This window comes from Garra rufa, chromosome 4, assembly GCF_049309525.1.
Source record: "Garra rufa chromosome 4, GarRuf1.0, whole genome shotgun sequence".
Lineage (NCBI taxonomy): Eukaryota > Metazoa > Chordata > Actinopteri > Cypriniformes > Cyprinidae > Garra > Garra rufa.
Genome location: NC_133364.1, coordinates 43,761,895 through 43,784,870, shown reverse-complemented (window position 1 = coordinate 43,784,870; position 22,976 = coordinate 43,761,895).

The window sequence follows — 22,976 nt, the reverse complement described above, 5'->3', positions numbered from 1 at the left end:
AATAAGTGATTAAAACATAATAGGCAAATGTATGGGTTACAAAGAGGATAGGAAGTTATGCATAGAAAAGATGAGTTGCTCCTAAGTTCTTTAGCATAATTTTGGGTGCATATCTAAATGTAAAGGCAGTTTTATGCCATTTTGGGAATGTGATGGCACGTTCTCTGTGAGGAACAAAAGGTAAGGGAAGAATTCTCAGTGTCCTGGAATCTCGGTGGGGGAGGCAACCAAGCACAAACTCTACTAGTGATTTTCCTCATGTGATGTTCATGATGTGCATTTGACCAATAATCTTGGTAACTTGCCCCAATGTTGACAATCTTCTTCCTTGGGATGATAAACAAGCTTCCTTTTGTATTAATGTTCCAAATTCTGAGTTGGTTAGGTTTGCTTCAAGCTGGTATAGCGCCAGGGTGTCAAATGACAAATTTTACGACTGGAGTCTTGTCATGCTGGGCCTCTTGTGGAATTTGAGTCTGTAGAAGTGTTTTAACTTCTAATTGAATCTTCTGAATTGTCTGATTCGCGCTGAGACGCTACACATTGATGGAAATTAAAATGACTGCTTTGCCAGGTGATAAAGTTATGCTGGGGACTTCACAGGGACATTTTTGAGTCACTCTCACCGTTGGCAAAATACAAGCTAGTAAAGGAAAGAAACACAAAATTAGCCTACCAGATTTATTAGACAAGAGTACAAAATAGTTTTGCAATTACCTACCTTGGTCGTGTGAGCTGTATCCTCCTTCCCCTCTTACAAAATATGTGGATGGGGGAATAGCTTTAAAAAAGCCCTCAAGGACTGACTCCCTGTCATGGAGTGGCCATCTCCTGTGATTCTTGGTATCGCAGGTTTCACAGAACCACTGATCTGGTAGACACTCTCTGCATCTAGGAATGAAATCAATGAACCAATTTAGTCATTGAATCAACTGTTTGAAACAGCCCTGATTCCACCATAAACATGGAGTTTATCCGAAACATGAAGACATCAATTAGTGATGCACTCTAAAAACCTACAAAGTATGAAAGAACATTAATGAGATCTCACCTAACAACCGCAGGCTTGCTGCAATGGCTACAAAATGGTTGGCCAACATCCTGAGTTTGGATGAGGCATTTAAGGTGGAATGGCCTTGCCTCCTTCCATCTTTGTGAAGCTTGCTGCTGCCTGAAAGTCCATGATGATGATGCCCTCTGGATTTCAGGGGAGTCAGACATCATAGCAGAGAGGCTCTCCATGTTTTTTTCTGCAAATACAAATAATTTAATTAACAAAAGACCATTTCTATGCAGACCCATTATTTCATGATAATGGGTAAATATCTTGCCAATGCTTTCAATAACATCAATGTCAGAACTTTTCCAAATCAACTTTCCCACAGTCTAGTGCCAAATTCACCATACTTTGAAACATGGATCAGGGTAAATTGTATCAACGTGAAAATTGAGATGGAATTCCAGTGGGACAAAATTGAAACTACTACAAGAAAGTGGTTCAATAATAGGATTCAGCCCATTGTGGACAATTCGTGGTTTTCTGATTTATAAAAAAAACGTGAAAGCCCGAAAACTGCCACAGGTAGTTCTGGCAAGCTTTCCAGTTTTTACATTTTTTTTAAAAGGATTTTACATGAATGGCAATCTAGTCTCCAGTGATACAGGTGTTCCAGGATTTCTGTGAACCCTGCTTTCAGATCTGCCTCAGAAAATTACCTTATAATAATAATTAAAATGTATTTGACCATATTTTACCAAATTCCACTTGAGGATCAAGACTGGCTGCAGGAAGCTCTTCAGTGAGCAGGCAGTTCCCGATCTGGTTGTGTCTAACTGCAACAGCACACAGAGGAATAAAACCAAGTTAGACCACCAATGCATACTTTTTTGGTTGAATCTACATATCTATACATTTCAAATACGGGGGAAATTACATTTAAAAAATGAATAACAAAGAACTAGGAAATAATAAATGTAAATAATAGTACAGTTAACCTGTGGATGCAATAAGAAGTTGAACCATGTGGAATATGTTTATGCAGTATTTGATTTGATAACAGTATAAACATATTCCACATGGTTCAACCTCATTATAATGGGCTCATTATCTGGATACAAGTACATGTTACTTAGGTCTACCAGCAACACAACTTGATTTCTTGAGAATTGTCATAGGTGTATGCAGGACTAGACGAGACGAGAGACGATATTCACAAATACAATATATTTAATATAATTCTCCAAGAGGAACAAGGCAGGAACACGAAGAGCTTTCACACACATCAAACGTTAAGGACCGACAATACACTGAACTCAAAGACAGACTTATAAAGGGTAACTAATAATTAAACACAGGTGACGGTGATTACACAAACGAGGACTAAACCAAATGATCACAAAATGACAGGGGGAAGACAAATGGAAAAAACCAATGACAAAACTGTGACATTACGCCCCCCTCCGAATAGGCGCGTCCTCGTGCCGTAGAAAAACAAAAAAGAAGAGAGGGGCGGAAAACCAGAAACCTTGAGTCCATGAGGGAGGGGGCTTCGGCCGAGGACGCAACCGAAGGAGGGGGATCAAAACATAAGTCCAGAGAGCAAAAAAAAGACAGTCCAAGGGGGCGACGACGGAGGGAGGAGCCAGGGAAGACACAGGAGGGACCTGAAGCAGGAGGAACTGACCCAGACCACAGCCATGATGACGGCCCACGGTGGAGCCGACGGAGGGAGGAGCCATGGTGGAGGAAGGCGTGCCGACTCCATGGGGCCGACCGACAGAGGCGGAGCAGATGGAGAAGGAGCCTGAGGCGAAGACGGAGAGCCGATGATCCGGGGTGACGCCGAGGATCCGGAGGGCCAAGGTGGAACAGGCTCTGGCGCCCGAGGCGGAGGCGGAGTCCCGGAGATCCGCGGCGGAGCGACAGAGGATGGAGGCTGTGCCCGCAGGAAGGAGGAGTCCCAAGGAGCTGGTGGGACGGCGCGACGAGGCACAGCCGGAGGAGCAGAGTCCTGAGGAGCCGATGGGGTGACGACTGACCAGGGCGGAGCCGGAAAGACGATGGAGCCCGGTGGAGCTGGTGGATCGACGGGCGACGGTGGAGAGGAGGGCGTCAAGAGCCGTGGTGGAACCGCAGGGTCGAAGGGCCGAGGCGGAGTCCTGGACTCGGAGGCTGGAGGCGGAGCTGAGGAATCCTCCAGCCGAGACGCCGTTGGAAACTGGCAGCCCTGCGGCGAGCCCACTGCACAGATGTTGGGCTGAGGGTGAGCTGAGGGGCTGTCAGGGGACAGCGGTGGCCAGACAGACATGGCAGCAGATGACAGAGGGTGGGTGGGTGGGAATTCCGGGCAGACAGGATAGACGGATATTTCCATATCAAAGTCAATTAAGTTACCAGAGTTATCTTCGACGAGATCCGAGAAAAAGTCTATTAAATCCCCAGAATTTTGTCCAAGCTCACCCTCAGTGGTGGTGCAGTGGGCAGGGCTCTCTGTAGCCCTCTCTTGCTCCACGTCATACTCCACCGTCGCGGATGTTGCAGTCGGCTCTCGCACCTGGTCCGATGTGTCCGGCTCTGGCTCTGTCGCTCTTGGCTCTGGCTCTCCATCGTCGGTGGGCTCGGGCTGCAACTCCGCTTGTCGGGGTGATGTTGGGCTGGGTTCTGGGTCAGGTGTGGGGCTGGTGTCGTCCTCCGCGTTCGACGAAGATCTGCTGGACACCAGCACCCACACGATGAAATCAGCGATGCTCTCTCGAGGACCTTCCCCGGACAACTGCCTCTTGATGGTGTTGTTCAGTCCCTTACGGAAGAAGGTACAGAGGCAGTAGTCCGGGTAGTGCGTGTAAGGCACGAGGTGGACGAAGTCTCTGGTGTAGTCCTCGAGAGAGCGATCCCCCTGCTCCAGGAGAATGATGCTCACAGCAGGGTCCATGATAAAAACCAAAAAATAAACACTGAGAAAAACGAAAAATAAAGCAGGGGAAACACGCTGGGGAACTGTTTAGGTCGGTCCTTCTGTCATAGGTGTATGCAGGACTAGACGAGACGAGAGACGATATTCACAAATACAATATATTTAATATAATTCTCCAAGAGGAACAAGGCAGGAACACGAAGAGCTTTCACACACATCAAACGTTAAGGACCGACAATACACTGAACTCAAAGACAGACTTATAAAGGGTAACTAATAATTAAACACAGGTGACGGTGATTACACAAACGAGGACTAAACCAAATGATCACAAAATGACAGGGGGAAGACAAATGGAAAAAACCAATGACAAAACTGTGACAAGAATAATGTGTAACCAATTACTATTAGTATTAATACCTGTAGCTGAAGCTTTGGGCCGTCCTCCACGCCTCCCCCTTGGCTTGCCAAGCCCTAAACGCACCCTTTTTGGGGTTGGCGGAGGGGGAACTTGCCTCTGCTCCTCTGATTTTTTCTGGGGGTTGAAGTGAAAATCATGATTAGGCTGTTAATTTATTTTTAACAAAAAAATGCAATGGATATGAAAAAACTCTTATCATACATTTAATACCCTCTATATTTTGAGAGGGGGGGGGGGGGGATTCAAGAAAGAATCCTTTATCAATGCATTGAGTTTGGCTGGACGAAGGAGTTCAAAAGTAAAAACAAACTCTACACCCCTTTCATGAAAATGTTTGAGAATTGAGAGCCGCTAGATGCAATCACAAACTGAATGAGTCTGAGGTACCTAGGCTTATATAATAGCCTTTTAATTCTGATAAGCTACAGAGTGATTATTATAGCCTAAATATTTCTTAAACCATTAAGATACAATTAATAGTTGTTTTTTTGTACGTGGCAATACATAGAATATGACCTGATGTAGGCACTCTACTTCACTGCATCCAAAAATTCAACACCTAAAAAGCCCCTACCCTGGCTTTAGTCAGAGCATGTTCTAAGCTCATTTCAAGAGCCATCCGTCTCCCCTCCATGTAATAGCCATCTTGACAGTCGGTGACACGTGTAGTGTTCATCACAGAAACAGAGAGAGGGACAGACAGACACTGAGATGGACAGAGGGGCAGACAGAGATAAGAGACACAGACAGAAATGAGAGACAGAGCACAAATCCAGATAGGTTTGCGCTTAAAAGGGCCTTTGGTTGTGGTGATCTACTGGTGATCTACTGGTAGGAAGGTTGGTAGAATCTAAAAAAAAAAAACTTGTTTAGGGGAAGGGAGTTAATGGGACAGAGACAATGAATTTACTTAACAATAAATAATATATAACATTTTTGTGACTGGTGCAGGTAAATATAACTTTTAATGAGCACTGAAGATCTCAAAAACTAAAATGTAAGCAGTTCTGTTCACTCGGAGTCTGGAGGACAACTATCAAGAGGAGCGTCTCTACTTGACTATCAATCCGCTGAAAGAAGTCCGGATAATTAAACAGAAATTTAGGTTGCAGGATTACAACCGTAAAAAAACTGAACGGACTATTTTCTTTAGCGGAAGCAATAAAATCGTATATAAATCAATAAAATAAACTCAATATTTTGTGTCAAATGATTGATTTATTTGGTAAGTAGCCATGTAATAGGATAATATAGAGAGATGCGGTTGTTATAGTGAATACAACCCCGAGAGGGTGATATCAGACAAATGGAAACACCAAAACAATGTCACAAACAGTTAAAATAGGGCATAAGGCATGACATGACAATACCCCAGCAACATACTATTGACTATTACACTTTTGCATACATATTTCATCGAATTATATAGGCTACTTGTTCATGAGGTTGCCTATAATTTTATCCTACCTTACTCAACTACTCCAGAGGAAGTAGTAGCTAATTGGCGGTAGCGCCGTCACCCGGATATTGTTGTGCTAAAAAAAAAAAAAAAAAAAAAAAAAATTGCGAAAAATTAAATTAAATGAATTAAAAAAAAAAAAAATTCTCCAACAGAAGAAACTCACTGGAACTTAAAAAAATCGGAGCTTAACTTACTGTAACAAAACTGAGCAAGATGCGCAATGGTTCTTTTTTAAACTTTTTTTTAATTTATTTTTTTAATTTTTAAAATTACAGAATTCAATATCAAGTCCTTGACACATTACATTGACAGATATTGTGGGTCAGATGAAACCCTCAAACTGTCCTGGTGATAGGATTCCTTCTTGGCTTTTAAAAAAAACATTTGATATTATTGGGCCTAGTATTCTTTCTGTTATAAACACAAGTTTGTCTACCGGCACGGTGCCCCTTTCACTGAAACATGCTGTTGTCCAGCCTCTTCTTAAAAAGCCAAATTTAGACCAAGAGGTTTTGTCTAATTTTCGTCCAATTTCTAAGTTGCCATTTTTAGCAAAAGTTCTGGAAAAATCTGTTTTTAATCAAATGCAGAGTTTTTTGGACCAAAATGTGGCACTTGAATTGTTCCAATCAGGCTTTAAAACCAAGCATAACACAGAATCTGCCCTCCTAAGAGTCTTAAACGATATATTTTTATTTAGGGATTCTGGCCATTCTGTTGTTTTGTTGCTATTAGATCTTACCTCAGCCTTTGATACTATAGACCATGGGGTCTTAATCTCGTGCCTCGAGAATGTGGTAGGCATCCATGGTATTGCGTTAAAATGGTTTAGATCATTTCTGACAAACAGAAGGTTTTCAGTTAATCTAGGACAGACCTTTTCGTCATCTACTTCATTGGACTGTGGTGTTCCGCAGGGATCCATTCTTGCGCCTATGTTATTTTCCCTATACATGCTACCACTAGGGTCTATTTTTCGCAAGTATGGTATTTCCTTTCACTTCTTTGCAGATGATACGCAAATTTATATGCCTATGAGTAAAAATCTTAAATCATCATTGGATTCCCTTAAAGTCTGCTTACAGGAGGTAAAAACTTGGTTGTCAAATAATTTTTTACACTTAAATGAAAGCAAAACTGAGCTTGTCTGGTTTGGAGGTCCTGCCTTGAGTGATCTTCCTATTTTAGGAGAACTGCACCCCTATTGTACACCAGTGGTAAAAGATCTTGGGGTAATGTTGGATTCCTCCTTAAAGTTTGAAAAACAGATAAACTCAGTGGTGAAATCTGCTTTCTTTCATTTAAGACTCGTGGCAAAGGTGAAGCCTTTTTTAACTAAAAAAGATTTAGAGATATTGATCCATGCTTTTGTGTTTTCAAGACTTGATTATTGTAATTCATTATACATTGGTGTCTCCCAAGCATCTTTACGTCGGCTGCAAGCAGTACAAAATGCTGCAGCCAGACTTTTGACAGGCACCCGTAAGTATGATCATATCTCTCCTGTTTTGGCCTCCCTGGGCTGGTTGACCATTCGAGATAGAGTTGATTTTAAAATGCTAGTCTATGCCTATAAGAGCTTAAATGGACTAGCTCCATCATATCTTTCAGAACTTCTTGAAGTCCATAAGCCCTCTAAATCTTTAAGATCTGCAGAGAAAGGGATCCTGCTGTCTGTACCGCGCACAAAATTCAAGCAACGGGGTGATAGGGCCTTTGCTGTAGTTGCCCCTAAGCTATGGAATATGCTACCACTTTATATTAGGTCTGCCCCAACTGTAGTCTCTTTTAAAAGCCTTTTGAAAATTCACTTACTGCATATGTCTTCTTTAGGTGAAGAGGGATGAGCTCTTGTGCATCTGTTTTATTATGTGGATTTTATTGTGGTGTTGTTTTATTGTTTTATTTTAATTTTAGAATTGCTTGTACAGCACTTTGGTACAACTTCCTGTTGTTGGAATAGTGCTTTATAAATAAACTGAAACTGAAACATTACTTTTACACATTTTCACATTACGTAACAATATAGTTTAAATAAAAAGAACCAAAAAGAAAAAAGAAAAAAAAGAAAAAGAAACTTAAAATAAAGGGCATCAGAAACGTATGTAAAATTCATTTAGCAGAGGATGTCAAGTTTCCCAGGAATAAAGGACTCAAATGCAGAAATGACTCAAGTGGATTTATTCAATATATTCAGAAGATCAGAGTCCCGACAAAAATCCAGGTCCAGACAGGTGACCACAGCATACAAGGCAGCTCGCATAGACAGAAACGGGCGAAAGTCGAGATCCGAGCCCGAAGCCAATTCTCTCAAAGCACAGTCCTCCAGAACGGGCAACGATAAGATTCCAGATAAACAGTCTCTCCACACAGGTTTAAGAATCTCTCACACTGGAACGAGTAAACACTTCATCCACAAGCCATTGGGCCAAAAATTGCGGAGTGGTCATCAAGAGGAGTAACTGGATAAACAAAAAGAGAAAAAACAAAACATAACAACCAAACGGGACAGCTGAAAAAACGTAAAGTCAAGACGACAAAACACACTAGCAATGAAAAACGAACATAAGCAGAATAAATAGGAAAAAAACTAAATGAGATGATGAGATTCAGCTGTAAGCGCATGCACAGCCGCGCTGATTGCAAAAAACAATCAGCTGTCAGCGGCCGACATGCGGAAAAGAAAAACAAACATGCAGGAGAAGTGGCAGATCAAACCTACGACCTGACAGAGATAGGCCCACATATCTTTGGGCTTTTCAATGTGTTTGTGTGTGTGTGTGTGTGTGTGTGTGTGTGTGTGTGTGTGTGTGTGTGTGTGTGTGTGTGTGTGTGTGTGTGTGTGTGTGTTTTCTTTCTTAACTTTAGATTAAATATATAGTAAAGGCTGCTTAATGCGATAGTATAGTGTCGTTAATGACCGGCTGATCGCTGTCAGATTCTGATACGCTTAGAATGAGCCCTGCTCAGCCCGTGTTCTGGCTTACTGTAAATAATATTATTAAAATAAAGAAATGAATTAATACAATGATAACATCTAAATAAAGATAATACATAATAGATGTATCGTTATAGTTTTTAAAATACCAATAAACAGCAAAGCAATCCAGCTTCGCAATAATAACCGAAAAAGACGGAAATAATAATAAATAATAATAAATAGGCTATACAACGCCGCCACTCCCACCATGCGCAGTACTGAGGGGCACCAAAACTAGTCTAATAAAAAAATCAATAATCATAGTCAATAATTATAATGCCGATATTATTTCAGTATATATTATTAGGCACCTTTCAGGCAAAGAGTATTTAATTGCTCAGTGGTCCGTTGGATGCGCAATTTGCGCAGCACCTGACGAAGTTTGACTTTGACAGTAGGAGGTAGGCCTACATAAAAGACTGGCAAACTGTCTTTATGTTTAAAATCATAAAGGAATTATGTTTAGGGCACCAAAATCGCTAGCAACAGCACTGCATATATATAATCCGTGATAAGATCTCGTGAATAAATGTTAATTAAACAGCTTCTCTGCTGCAGCCAGACTGGCAGAAAGAAGAAACGTGCAGTTGCACGAAAGATGCATCCAATTGAAATGCATTAGTTTAAAAAACGTGCTGGACTTACGAAAATAACGAAATAAACGTGTCCCTGCCACGAATAAATAGATTAAATTACGTGACTAAATCACGAACTGCCGTGAGACTGGGTTGGTTTTTTAAGTGAACTGCACTCAAAACCTGAAGCAAACTACTGACACCACCTCTTGAAGTAGCCTGAGTGTGTTTGGACTTTAGGTCTTTCTCGTAAAATTCAACTGAATTGATATCAAACACACGTGGAATGAAGCAATTCTGTGTATACCTGTATAAGTGATGCAGCATATTACAGATGTATATATTTGCAAATGTTCTGCAAACCCTTCTGTGTTTTTAAAGTACTATATCCTAATTTCTGCAGGTAGAGGAAAAGGGAAAATGGTTGTAGGCGATGCAGGCTTAACCCCAGCTTTTAAAAGCTGAATTTATTGAGTGTTTTATGTTGTTTTTTTGTAAAACAAAAAAAACAAAACATTTATTGATGGATTAATATTTCATTCATAAATTATTTTTTATAATTACTGCTTTTATTGCTCAATAAAAAAATACTTTTCAATGTAACCAATTTTATTTACAGATTAATTAGTTAATTTGCTATTTCAAATGGAATCGGAAAAGGTAAAAGACAGAAGTCCTTCCGAAATGTCCTGATGTGGAACATGCTTTCATTCATTTTTATAAAATTAATTTCACATAAATCATACATTCACATAATTTCCAACCTTTTTGTGGACAGAAGTTTAATGCGTAAGAATTATGTTAAAAGCTTGAACATTAAAGAGTGAAGAATTATAACTATTACAAATGTTTGTTGGTTCTTGTAAAAGTGTGAATACAAGTATGTATATATATTCATAACGTACAAATCTGAAAGGTTTAGTTGACAAAAAAAAAGTTTTGGAACTATAGGCCAGAATTATTGAAAAGCCTCTTACAAACAAAACATTGATAAACCTTACTGATATTCAATAATATGCATTACTGAAAACCTCTTACAAACACTAGTGAAAACATTGATCAACCCTAGTAAAATTCATTCATTCATCCATGTTTACGCTTCACCGGGGGGCGGGGCTTAGAAGAAAACGAAAGTAGAGCTGCTGGTGAGGACAGCTGAAAAGAACTAATCCGTCGTAGTTCTCGTTAATAAGATAATGCACACCCAATATTAGGGATGGCAGGTCGCTGTTCTCTTCTGAGGAAGCTTATCTGATGATTTGAAGAAAACGGACAGTTGTTTTGATGAAACTTATTGACCGATAACCTCCTCGTCAGTGGGAAATGACCATCTCCCTGATTCCTCAGGACCACGCCTATAGTCTTTCTCTTCTGCTGAGCTGCATTGAACCTGCCTGTACTTGTTGCCGTTTGGGTTGGGGTGTCCTACATCCCATGAGGCTGTGAGTACTTCTAAGAACGCGCAAGCCAATTCTTTTCTTTTGGTTGCTTCTAAAGTGAAGTGGCGAATTTACATGTTCTTGGCCTTCCCGCTTCCAAGCTACATCACCGGGGTAAAGTTGGTTTTATAGTCACACATTCAGACCTTTTCACACATTTCCGCGTTCAATAACGTTCTGATTATATGTGCAATTATGGAGCTCATATTATGACAAAACTTTTTGAATTTGAATTGTACAAATTTGAATTATTGACAAGTGTCATTTCACAAAACTGAATATTATATGGTATTTAACATAGTTCTGAATTCGATTTTTTAAAACTTGAATATTGAACATTTGAAATTGAACACAACTGAATTTTCAAATCGCAGATTTTCAAATAGACATGTATTTTCAAACAGCAGATTTTTGTTCTGATTTCTAAGACTTCAAATATTCAGTTTTTAAAAATACAACTTCAAGTTTTCAAGATGAAAAAAAATTCGGAACATCAAATTCAGTGTTCAAAATTCAAAGCGCAGAAATTCAGATCGTACAGAAAGTAGGTCAGAGGTTATACACAGGGAAGATCTACGAAAAGTCGAACGAAGCATTTACTGTGACCGAGAGGGGGCATGTTTGGTTCACTTAGGCTAGTTTTGCCGTGGTCACAACATATTAACTCGTGGATACGTGATAATACGCCGTGGCCACAAGTTATTATTTCGTTCGAACATCATATTAACTCGTGGGTACGTGATAATACGCCGTGGCCACAAGTTATTATTTCGTGGGAACATCATATTAACTCGTGGGAGCGTGATAATATGTCGTGGCCACAAGATGGCAGTGTATACATAGTTACACGGCTTTGCGTAAAACGAAACTGAATGCAAAACGCGCACGCGTATTCAAAGGCAATTTTAATACCCGATGTTTGGAGAGCGACTCCCCAACAAATTAGACTACATACATATCTAGGCTGTTATTAGTATGCGGGCTATAAAAGGTTGTGTTAGTTGTCTATAGCTTTGTATCATACTTGAGATCTCTTGACTTCAGGTTCTGAAAGTTTTGCCGACGAGGAATTTTTACTGGAAGTGCAGATTAAAGGGTGAATATAACATATTTCATTTCGGCTTATTGATAAACTATTACATTTTTATAGTTAAGGAATAAATCATTCACGCAGTTTCATTTGAAACACAATGAACAAAACATACTCATTTACCGTCACAAACTGGGGTAAATACATTAATAAAGTAAAAACTTAATTGGCATAATTGTCAGGCGTTTACAGTATTTGCAAAATATTTTAGCATATTAATAATACTAGCATAATTATACAGAGAGTTAATTAAAGCACTACACGAACTGAAAGGGAAATAAGCATATAAAACAATAAATATAGCCCATAAATATAGCCCTAACCAGTTAATATAATTATTATAAAATTAGGCCTATTGTATTAGCCTACTGTTTAATAATAATAATATACAAATATGAAATATAAAGAACCGATCCGTTAACAGGCAAGCAGTGCTCCTGCAGCTAAAATACTGCCACTTACGTCTCTTTGCGTCAGGCGCCGCCAGAGATAAAAATATGTTATGTCCTTTAACCAGATTTTTAACAACAAATAGAACATTTGTCGGTAGTGTTGAAAACGAAGATCATGTAATGGAATTCTCCTAGTATGATCAATCAAAAAAAAAAAAAAAAAATTACAGAGATGTGCCTGACATGAAGACTATTCATGGGACTATGAATTATAAATACAAGAACACATATAGTACATTTCTGTTGTGTTTATTTTTAATGAAATCAAATGTGATCTTGTTGTTTGCAACTATAGCAATGTCTTTCCCAAAACAGCACAAATCACTTCAGGCCTTTTCACACGGGACGCGGCAGTCGCGAGTGTCTAGTTCATTTTCAATGGGAGCGGCGCGGAGGCGAAGTGCAAGTTTTGCTACTGCACCCAAAATCCTGCCGCTTCCACGAACACGGCGCTTCGCAGCAGGCGCAGCCAAAGATAATTTTTTTTTAAAATCTTTTTGTGAGCGGCAGCGTCCACACTGTGACCGTGTCGCGAACACCGCCTCAACTGCACAAAACCCTTCCACTACAAGAGAAGGCAGCAGCCGCGCGGCATGTCATTATCTTTACAAAAAGATCTTGTTGCCATGACATGCATACTCCCACGAGTTAATATGACGTTCCCACTAGATAATAACTTGTGGCCACGGCGCATTATCACGTACCCACGAGTTAATATGTTGTGACCACGGCAAAACTAGCCTAAGTGAACCAAACATGCCCCCTCTCGGTCACAGTAAATGCTTCGTTCGACTTTTCGTAGATCATCTACTCTTCCCTGTGCATAACCTCTGACCTACTTTCTGTACGATCTGAATTTCTGCGCTTTGAATTTTGAACACTGAATTTGATGTTCCGATTTTTTTTTTTCATCTTGAAAACTTGAAGTTGTATTTTTAAAAACTGAATATTTGAAATCAGAACAAAAATCTGCTGTTTAAAAATACATGTCTATTTGAAAATCTGCGATTTGAAAATTCAGTTGTGTTCAATTTCAAATGTTCAATATTCAAGTTTTAAAAAATCGAATTCAGAACTATGTTAAATACCATATAATATTCAGTTTTGTGAAATGACACTTGTCAATAATTCAAATTTGTACAATTCAAATTCAAAAAGTTTTGTCATAATATGAGCTCCATATGCAATAAAGTTATTTTTTTGCAAATTCTGATCAGCAATATGATTGTCAACCTACTTCATTTGTTTTTACAGTCAGTCAAAATGAATAATTATTGTTTTAATGGCATATTTACTTGCGATTGTCCTCTTAATGTCCAATGTAGTGCGGTGAACAAGATAGGGATCGTCTAAATAAAAAGTTATAATTGTTTTTCATTGTGTGCAAACAGACAAATACATTTTAGCCAACAACAGATGTACTAGCAAATATTAATCACATGATGTCTTCTAATGCTATAGATTTTTTTTTTTAGGAACAATACAAATTAAATTATGATGGTGTTTAGGAAATTTAAAAAGAATGAACATGTACATAAACTGTAATTTGGTAACAATCTAGACAAATGGGAAATCACCTGCAATCTCCTGAACATAATTAATTGCTTTAGTTTTTATTAATTTTATTTGCCTTGAAATGAACAAGAACTTGGTTGATATGTTGGTTTTAACAATTACATGATTTATTTGAATAGCTTTTTAAAGCATGGGTTTACCTCTCCAAAGCAAGTTGGAACTTCTTGTCTGGACCCTACAAAACATACTTCAGCCCATGTCTTGCAGTTTTATATACTCTCTGTTCATTCTCTGTTTTTCTGGTTTTAAGTGTGATACATAGGCCTACTTGACAGAATTAACTGTTCTCCTGGTGTTGACTGAAAAGAATGGCTAAACTATCTTTTATGTTTTTTGTATGAATTCTTTTTTTACCATTAATTTCTCACAATTACACAATTTGTGTGCATTGATTAATGTTTACAGTCCCGGAGAAATATGCATTGAGACACCTTCCAGTTCAATAGCTTTTAAAAAGAGGGTCACATCGCTCCAAAACAAGTTGGAAAATATTTATCTGACCCTAAAGAACATTCAAGTCTTAAATGCAGAAGTATTTACAGATGTTCAATATCTATCATAATGTTATGGTTTTCTTTATTGACACCTGCCATCAAAAAATATTAAGTCATCCACATTTTTTTTTTAATTACTGTAATACCTGAAAATAGTCACCTCTTTACTTCATGGATTTATTTATAGATGCATGATTTAGAAAACGTTACAAATTGAACATACAGAGCAAATAATTGTACATCAAAGACTTGTACAGTAGTAGTTCTTTAGAGTCAAATATTTTGCAACTTGTTTTGGAGCGATGTGACCCTCTTTTCAAAAGCTATTGAACTGGAAGGTGTCTCAATGCAGAAACCATTAGAATACAGTGATGATGAAAGGAAAAATGGTCTGTAATGCCTTTCTCTAACTTTACTAAATATACTACTGCTAAGCATTAAACCTCAAATGAACTTGACAGTTTTAATTTTAAGAAAAATTTGGTTATGTTTGTATGACATGGTGCTGTCCAGGTATGTGGTGCTGAAGGTCCTACATGATCCTAACAGCACCTTAACGTTTCAATAACTTTTCGGTGATTACTCAAGTTAACCCCAAAGCACTAAAATGTTATTAAGCATACTCCAAAGACACTGAAATGCAGCTATATATACAGCTAATAAAATCTGATATGGTGGAACAAACTCCAAGCTCCAAAATGTGTACTGTTGCTGCAGTCTGACCAGGTTTCCCTGGCCAGTATCTACAAAATGCTTAAAAGACCTAAAATTATTATTTCCTAATTATGATGCAAGAATTCTAAAAATAAATAAAACATATCTAAACATTCTAAAATAAAGATGCATTTCATAGATAAGAAAAATGACATAAGATATTTAGTCTTGTTTCCAGGGGGGAAAAAACTAAAAAGTTTTAAAATGATCTGTCAGTGGGGTAAGTAAAATACGAATATTTTACTTACCCCACTGATAATTTACCTTGTTTCTATCAGGAAAAATCTGTTAAGTGTTTTTTGCTTAAAACAAGACTTAATATCTTATGTAATTTTGCTTATCTAGTAAATGCATCTTAATTTAAGAACTTTTAGACATTTTGACTAGAAACAAGACAAAAATACTATGCAAGACAAGCCTTTTTTTTTTTTTTTTTTTTTTTTTTGCAGTGTCTCTTCCCTTTTTCTCTGAAAGTTTGTGTTGTATATCTCCAGTTTGTTGGACTAACATGTGTACATCTTGTCCAAGTGCAGCAGGATTATTTTGCTTTGTGAAAGAGTAGTTGGCTGGGCAAGAGGGGAATGTGCACACTCGTAAATATAGAATTTTTTTTTCTTCCCCGGGGAGCTTTGACATATTGATATTTAAATGAGTAAATGAGGGCTGCAGAGTTCTGCAGGAAAATGCTTTGTAGTTTGTGCTGATAATAGTCGTCAATGATATTTGACCAAAATGAGCCTTTTTTGTTTTTGGAAATATCCTATATCCGAAAATCTCAGTGCATCTTGAGTAGGGGTGGGAAAAAAAAATCGATATTGCAATATATTGTTGTGCTCTCTGTCGCAATAAATAATCGATACACTAACGGCCAATATCGATATTTTATTACAACACAAATGATTAATTTACCCGTCGTCAGTGTCACTGCCACTACCCAATATCTACCATTCTGTTTGCGGGGGCGCTGTTCGAGTAAATAGGGGTAAAGTGGCGGAAGCAGCGGCCAGTGAAGAACACAAGTTATCTTACAACATCAGAGAAGAAGCGCAGAAAAAAAGAGAAGTGAGAAGAATGGCGGAAGATAACGAAAAACAAATCAAAGACGCACCCGCTAGTTGAGCATGCTGATCAGTTACGCCTGTTTCACACATACTCCGTCTGCTGTGCTTATGCGTTGAGTATTTTTTTCCGCACCCATGTTAACGGATTAGAGCGTTCGCACTGCACGCGGTTGCTGTGCAAGTGCATTGACTAATAGAGTCTGGGAATGTGACGTCAGCAACGCAATGCATGTTGGGAATTTAGGTAACGGAGCTGCGGTGAACACTGTGTTTGATTGTGATCGTGAAGTTTTAGTCTACTTTATTCTGCATAAATAATAATTTTTGGTGAACTATTGTTGTGTTGTTAATTGCCACAATCTCACCGATTACCAGCATGTACGCCGACTGTCAAATATTTGATTTTCCAGCTTTCCAGCTTGGACAATCACCGTGGATCCCAAGTGTCCGAGTTAACAAAACGGCGTTGCATGGCGTGGGTACAAGCAGTTAGACGGAAAAGCATTAACGTTAGTTGACTAATATGTGCCCCATCGTTGTTATGAAACCATGAATTAAGAAATTAATGCTGTCAAATCAGTTGCTCTCAAGGAATGTCATCCAACATAAACTTTTCTGTGTAAATATGTTCATGTATTGCGTGTATTTATATGTATATACACATGTACATATATAAAATTTAAATAATTTATATATACACTAGTTAACATTTGAAGTGGATCGAAAGCTTTCATCAAAGTTGTCATAATAAAATCATGTCTTAGGACTTTAACTTTTTTGATCCACTTCGAATGTTGACTACTAATATATATATACACTGTAGATATAGATATAACACGTATAAAATATACACATGTATGTGTACTTATACATACACAAACAATGTTTTCCAGCCTTCAGTTATGCCGCGTTCCAGGCAACCCGTTACCCGTGTTTTTCCAGCCTTCTACCGGTGAAAGTGCACTGGAGCGGCAGTCAAACCTGTGATTTCCCATCTGTGAACTCGTACTAACGTTAGATCAATGTACTCCCAGTTCCGAGCTCTGATATACGGTGCGTTGTTTATGCAAGTGGTACATGGTGGAAAAATAGACTTTAGGACAATAAAACGTTGCATTCAAATTAATAATAATAAATGCGCTCAGACAGTTTGGCACGACTTGCCTGGAACGCGTGACTGGTGGTTTGAAGTCGTGATTTACGGGCTTTAAAATCTGCCTGGAACGCAGCATTAAACATGCATTATCTGTTTTGCATATTGCATGCCACGTTGCAGCAATAAATTGAAAAAACATGAACATTTCTATATCCCTTTATTTGTGGATAACACACTGAGGTAAATGTGCACAGTTCACAGTAACATAAGAATCAACTAAATTGAAAAGTTCAGTTCCACTACTACTATAGTGCAAACACAACAGGTGTAAGATGCAACAGTGCTGTAAACTTTAAGTCTCAAGAACACAGGTAACAATGCAGTAGGTAAAACGGCAAATAACACTACAAACAAAGTAGGAAAACACCACCTGGGAATGTTACGTGCGTTAAGGCGGTAACTCATTTAGATCGTCCACCACTCTATATGCTCGTAAGGATCGAGCCGTTGATTATTTTTAGTTTTTCTAAATACCTCAGCTTTGACACTTCATTAAGCTTTTCTCGGTATGGAAGATTTAGCTTTTCCTTGGATCTGTGCATTGTTTTTTTTTCTTTTTAATAGTATAATACTGCATGTTGTAATACTGACGGCTGACGACGTTACATAAAACATGGCGGCAACTACCCATAATTCTACGCGCAGTGACGTAGTTGGCCAAGCTCTATACGTTGTTTATTATACGTTGAGTTTAAACGTGAATATATCTAGAATTGTATTAGTGTACTGTGATAAAAGAGTATCACAATGCTGAAAAAGCACGTTTGTATTTGAAATCAAAATAACGGATAAATGGTGTGTTTGCGGTAAACAGCCGCGGATCAGGAACGGACTGCAAACGTGTCCTGTGTGAAAGCAAAACGAGTCCGTGCTGCTTCTGCACCGCATACGTAACGCACACGGACTGCATACGCATTGCAGACGGAGTATGTGTGAAACAGGCGTTAGTGTTCCTCAAGAAGAATATGCATTGATGAGACCACTGTCCAGGTTAACATAAAGCACTTTACAGTAACTTACTACTGACGTTTCAGTATCACGGTTTACACATGTTAGTTAATGTTCATGTTGTTTTTTAATGTTCAGGCACTTTTATCTGTCTAGCTGTACAGTGTTTACATTTAAGACCAGGAGGCAGTGAGTTATTATGCAAATGCATATTTCTTTGCACAGTGTTGGAAATGTTGGCATTAATAAATGCATAAGATTTCCTTATTATGGGTATTTTTTTTTCTTTTTCAGTCACATATATCGTGATATATCGTTGATGAAATTTCTTCCAATATATTGAATATCGTAGATATCGTGAATCGTGATATTATCGATATCGTGGGCCACATATCGCCACAGAATTGAATCGTGAGTTACCTGTATCGTCCCACCCCTAATCTTGAGAGTATGGACGTGTACGGGACCCAGCACACATTTCCTGGGAAGTTTTCGTAGATGGGTCGTACTCCTTAAGTTTCACTGAAATTTCCATTGTAGCCACAAGTACCAGAACTGCTGCTTAAAATCTTGTCAGCTTTCTCACTTCATTACAGACAACATGAGGATGGGCTACAAATACTGTACTTTACCAAGCACTGCTGTAGTTATAAGTAGGTGCTGCACTGAGAGATTATTGAGACTGTATTACAAATTCTACTGTAATAAAATAAACTTGTTTCTAATAATTAATTTGGATTTTGATGTTAAATTGTAAATAGTCAGGTGACACATGGAAGTGAAACTATTACAGCAGGATGTACATTAAGAGAGAAAAACACAGTGAGCATCGCAATTTCACAGTTATCTTTGATAGCCAAAATCGATCCTGACTGGTTTCAAGTGAAGTACAACAAGAATCAGTATCAGATATTTTGAAAGTAGTTAAATGACATTAGGTCAAACACAGTCTGTAAATGGTCAGGTTCCTCCTTTATTTCACTTTACTTTAAAACAGTGCTTGTCTGGATTTGTTATGCGGTTTATGAATAATCTGATTGTGTTTTAAAAATGTCAGTATGAAATTGTTTTTCATGTGTCCAGGTCATTGCTCTGGACTGACAGATGAGACAGATGTGGATTTAAGAAAATTAACTGCTGAGATGATTCATAACTCACTCTGTGGATCAACATCTGTATCTGTGTTTAGATGAAATTATGGCCTTTAGCCACGACACACAGAAAAAGACAGTGAAGAGGTGAGAACTTGAAATGTTTCACATTTTTAATGTTCAGAAAAAAATAAATGCATACTACAATAGCATTTTCATTTAAAGTCTGATTCAGGGAGGTGAATCAGATTTACCTGGACACATCGATGTGTCTGTGAGAAAACAACAACTGATGGATCTTTCAGATGTCTGCAGAGAGGAAGACTCTTCTGTTGAGCCAAGGTGAGATTTTATGAGTGTTATATATACTATACTTTATTTATTTATATAAAAAGAAAACTTTAAAGTGCCCCATTATGCAATTTTAAAGGTAGTTAATATTGTTGTAATAGTCTCTTAAAACAGGTTTACATGAATGCAAGTTCAAAAAACACTTTAGTTTTCTCCAAAATTAGATTTATTGGCATAACTGAATGACAGCTGTGGAGACCTGTCAATACATAGAAAAGATGGCCTCGATTTTACCGTATCAATTCGAGCCGGAGTCTGACGATGAAGCGGTTGAAGTGGCACATCGACAAGAAACTGTTTTGCAAGCACGACCGGAGCAGGACGTTTCTCAGTGGGTGTCATATGTTAACTGTGGAAAGTGCTTGCAATTTGCTTTTGTAAGCGAACCGGCACACCTCTACGTTGTGAACTTCAACACTGTACAATCCATAACACTGCGTTAAGCCATCGTTTATCATTACTTAAACTAATAAGGCAGACAGACAGTCAAGCTGCATCAATCACAATTTTTAGACTACATTGCACTCACAGCTGAACAACAGAACTACAGAAACGCAAGTTAGCCGGTTACCAAGACATGTGCGGGGTTGTTACACAACATAACGTACACAAAGACGTATTTTGAACGATCGCTAGAAAATACAATCATCAATTATTAATCATACTTACAGGTAGAAGTTCAGAGGAGCAAGCCGGTCCAAATAAACTGGGCACTGATTCCATTTTTTAAAACCAAGCGTTTGGTGAATCTCGCGTTGTAACGTTACTCCCCAAGATTGGAAAAGCAGTCATCAGTAAAATGACGAGAACACAACACAAGATTGGAATAAGACTGCTGAGGTGTTGAAAAAATGAATGTTAACCACTCATTCTTGGTAGTTTCATCTTTCGGAAGGGCATATAAAACAAATTCACTCTCACAGCGCAGGACGCCTTCTTGACATGATGTAATCCACGTGAAAATGGTATGGTAGGCCTACTGTTTGTGGGCGGACATTACACAAATGTGTAGCTCGTGACGTGTGGCCGTAACAGAAAAAGATTAGAATTGCTGACGACTCGTTTAGGCGAATGTGAGCCGACTCTTTTTTTTTGATAGACAAAAACTTCATTTATAGTGCACTGTCAGCGTCACAACTTTGCAGATAGATTATGTTCACATACAGCTACATGACACACTACATGAAATATCATATTTGAAAAGGCATAATAGGGGCACTTTAATCTTTTAACGCTCAAGTCAGAGCAGACTCGTCAAGTGAAAGGTGAACATTAAAGGAATGTTGAAAGAGTAAATGGTTTCTGTCAGAGCAGTGTGAGATTTTCAGAAACAGTTTGTATTGCTCTTATTTTTCAGACTGTGGCAGAATGAATCTCCTGAACCCAGCTGTGTGTCCATGAAGAGTGACGTGTCAATGAATCAGCCAATTGGATTCAGTTTGGGAGATACAAGTTCTGCTGATCTGAGGTGTTGTTTAATTTACTATATTTATTTATTTATAATATATACCGTATTGCTCTTATTTTTCAGACTGTGGCAGAATGAATCTCCTGAACCCAGCTGTGTGTCCATGAAGAGTGACGTGTCAATGCATCAGCCAATTGGATTCAGTTTATTTAGTATTTATATATGTATATATATGTGTGTATATATATATATATATATATATATATATATATATATATATATATATATTTATTTATAATATATACCATTAAAATTATAGACTGATCATTCCTTTCATTTCTTTCGTACAAAATCAGCAGGGGATCAATTAATTAGTTTCTCTCCGAAAAATTTTTTTGATCTCCTGCTGATTTTTAAAATGATCAGTCTATAATTTTAATGATAGGTTTATTTTAACAGTGAGAGACAGAATAACAACAAAAAACCCAGAAAAAAAAAACACATTTCAAAAAAGTTATGAGTTGATTTGCATTTTAATGAGTGAAATAAGTATAACCTATAATCGCAAAACATAACTTAGCACTTGAGCCCAGGTGAGATATTTTGAGTGTTATATTCACTATATTTAAAAATAAAATTGTAATCTTTTAACGCTCAAGTCAGAGCAGACTTTTCAAGTGAAAGATGAACATTAAAGGAATGTTGAAAGAGTGAATGTGTTTCTGTCAGAGCAGTGTGAAATTTTCAGAAACAGTTTGTATTGCTCTTATTTTTCAGACTGTGGCAGAATGAATCTCCTGAACCCAGCTGTGTGTCCATGAAGAGTGACGTGTCAATGAATCAGCCAATTGGATTCAGTTTGAGAGACACAACTTCTGCTGATCTGAGGTGTTGTTTAATTTACAATATAGATATTATATATATATATATATATATATATATATATATATATATTATTTTTTTTATTTATTTTTTTTATAATATAATTCTTTGTCAGTGGGCAAACATACAAAAACAACAGGGAATTAAATATTTTTCCCTCACTGTATATATATGTGTGTGTGTGTGTGTGTGTGTGTGTGTGTATGTATGTTTGTATGTATATATATATATATATATATATATATATATATATATATATATATATATATATATATATATATATACTGATGTATATTAAGTACACTAATACATATTTACAAAAATATTCAATGTTTGTTTAACTACAGTCAAAAACATGAAGGACCAGAATCACATACATCAAAGAAGAACTTAGAGTCCATTTTCAAGGTTGGTTTTGTGTGTGTGTGTGTGTGTGTGTGTGTGTGTGTGTGTGTGTGTGTGTGTGTCCCAACACAATAACCATCTGGGTGAAAGTAAAAGATAATTTGCAGGCCACTATAAAACAGATCAGTTACAACTAAAGTAGAGAAGTTGAATCCATATGTAACCTGACTGCTGCACAAAGATGAAGATCAATCTAGCATACAGTGAAAGTTATTAGCAGGTGTGATATAATTCAGTGATGTTAATTGGTATTCATGCTTTTGACTAATCTACAAAAAAAAGTACTCGTGTATGGATTCTTTTGTTTCACCTTTTTTGTGACTGAATGGATGCTTTTTGTTTGAAAATATGATTTCAGGAGATTGAGCACAAAATCATTTCTGAGTTAAAAGGTTTTAAGAGACTACTGAGTCCAGATTACCCAGAATGCTCTGAAAGAGACCGTTATGATGATGAGGGTCATAACAGAGTCAGAGAGGGGCTTCTGAAGATCACACTGCTCATCCTGAGGAAGATGAACCACACAGACCTCGCTAACACCCTACAGACCAGTAAGAG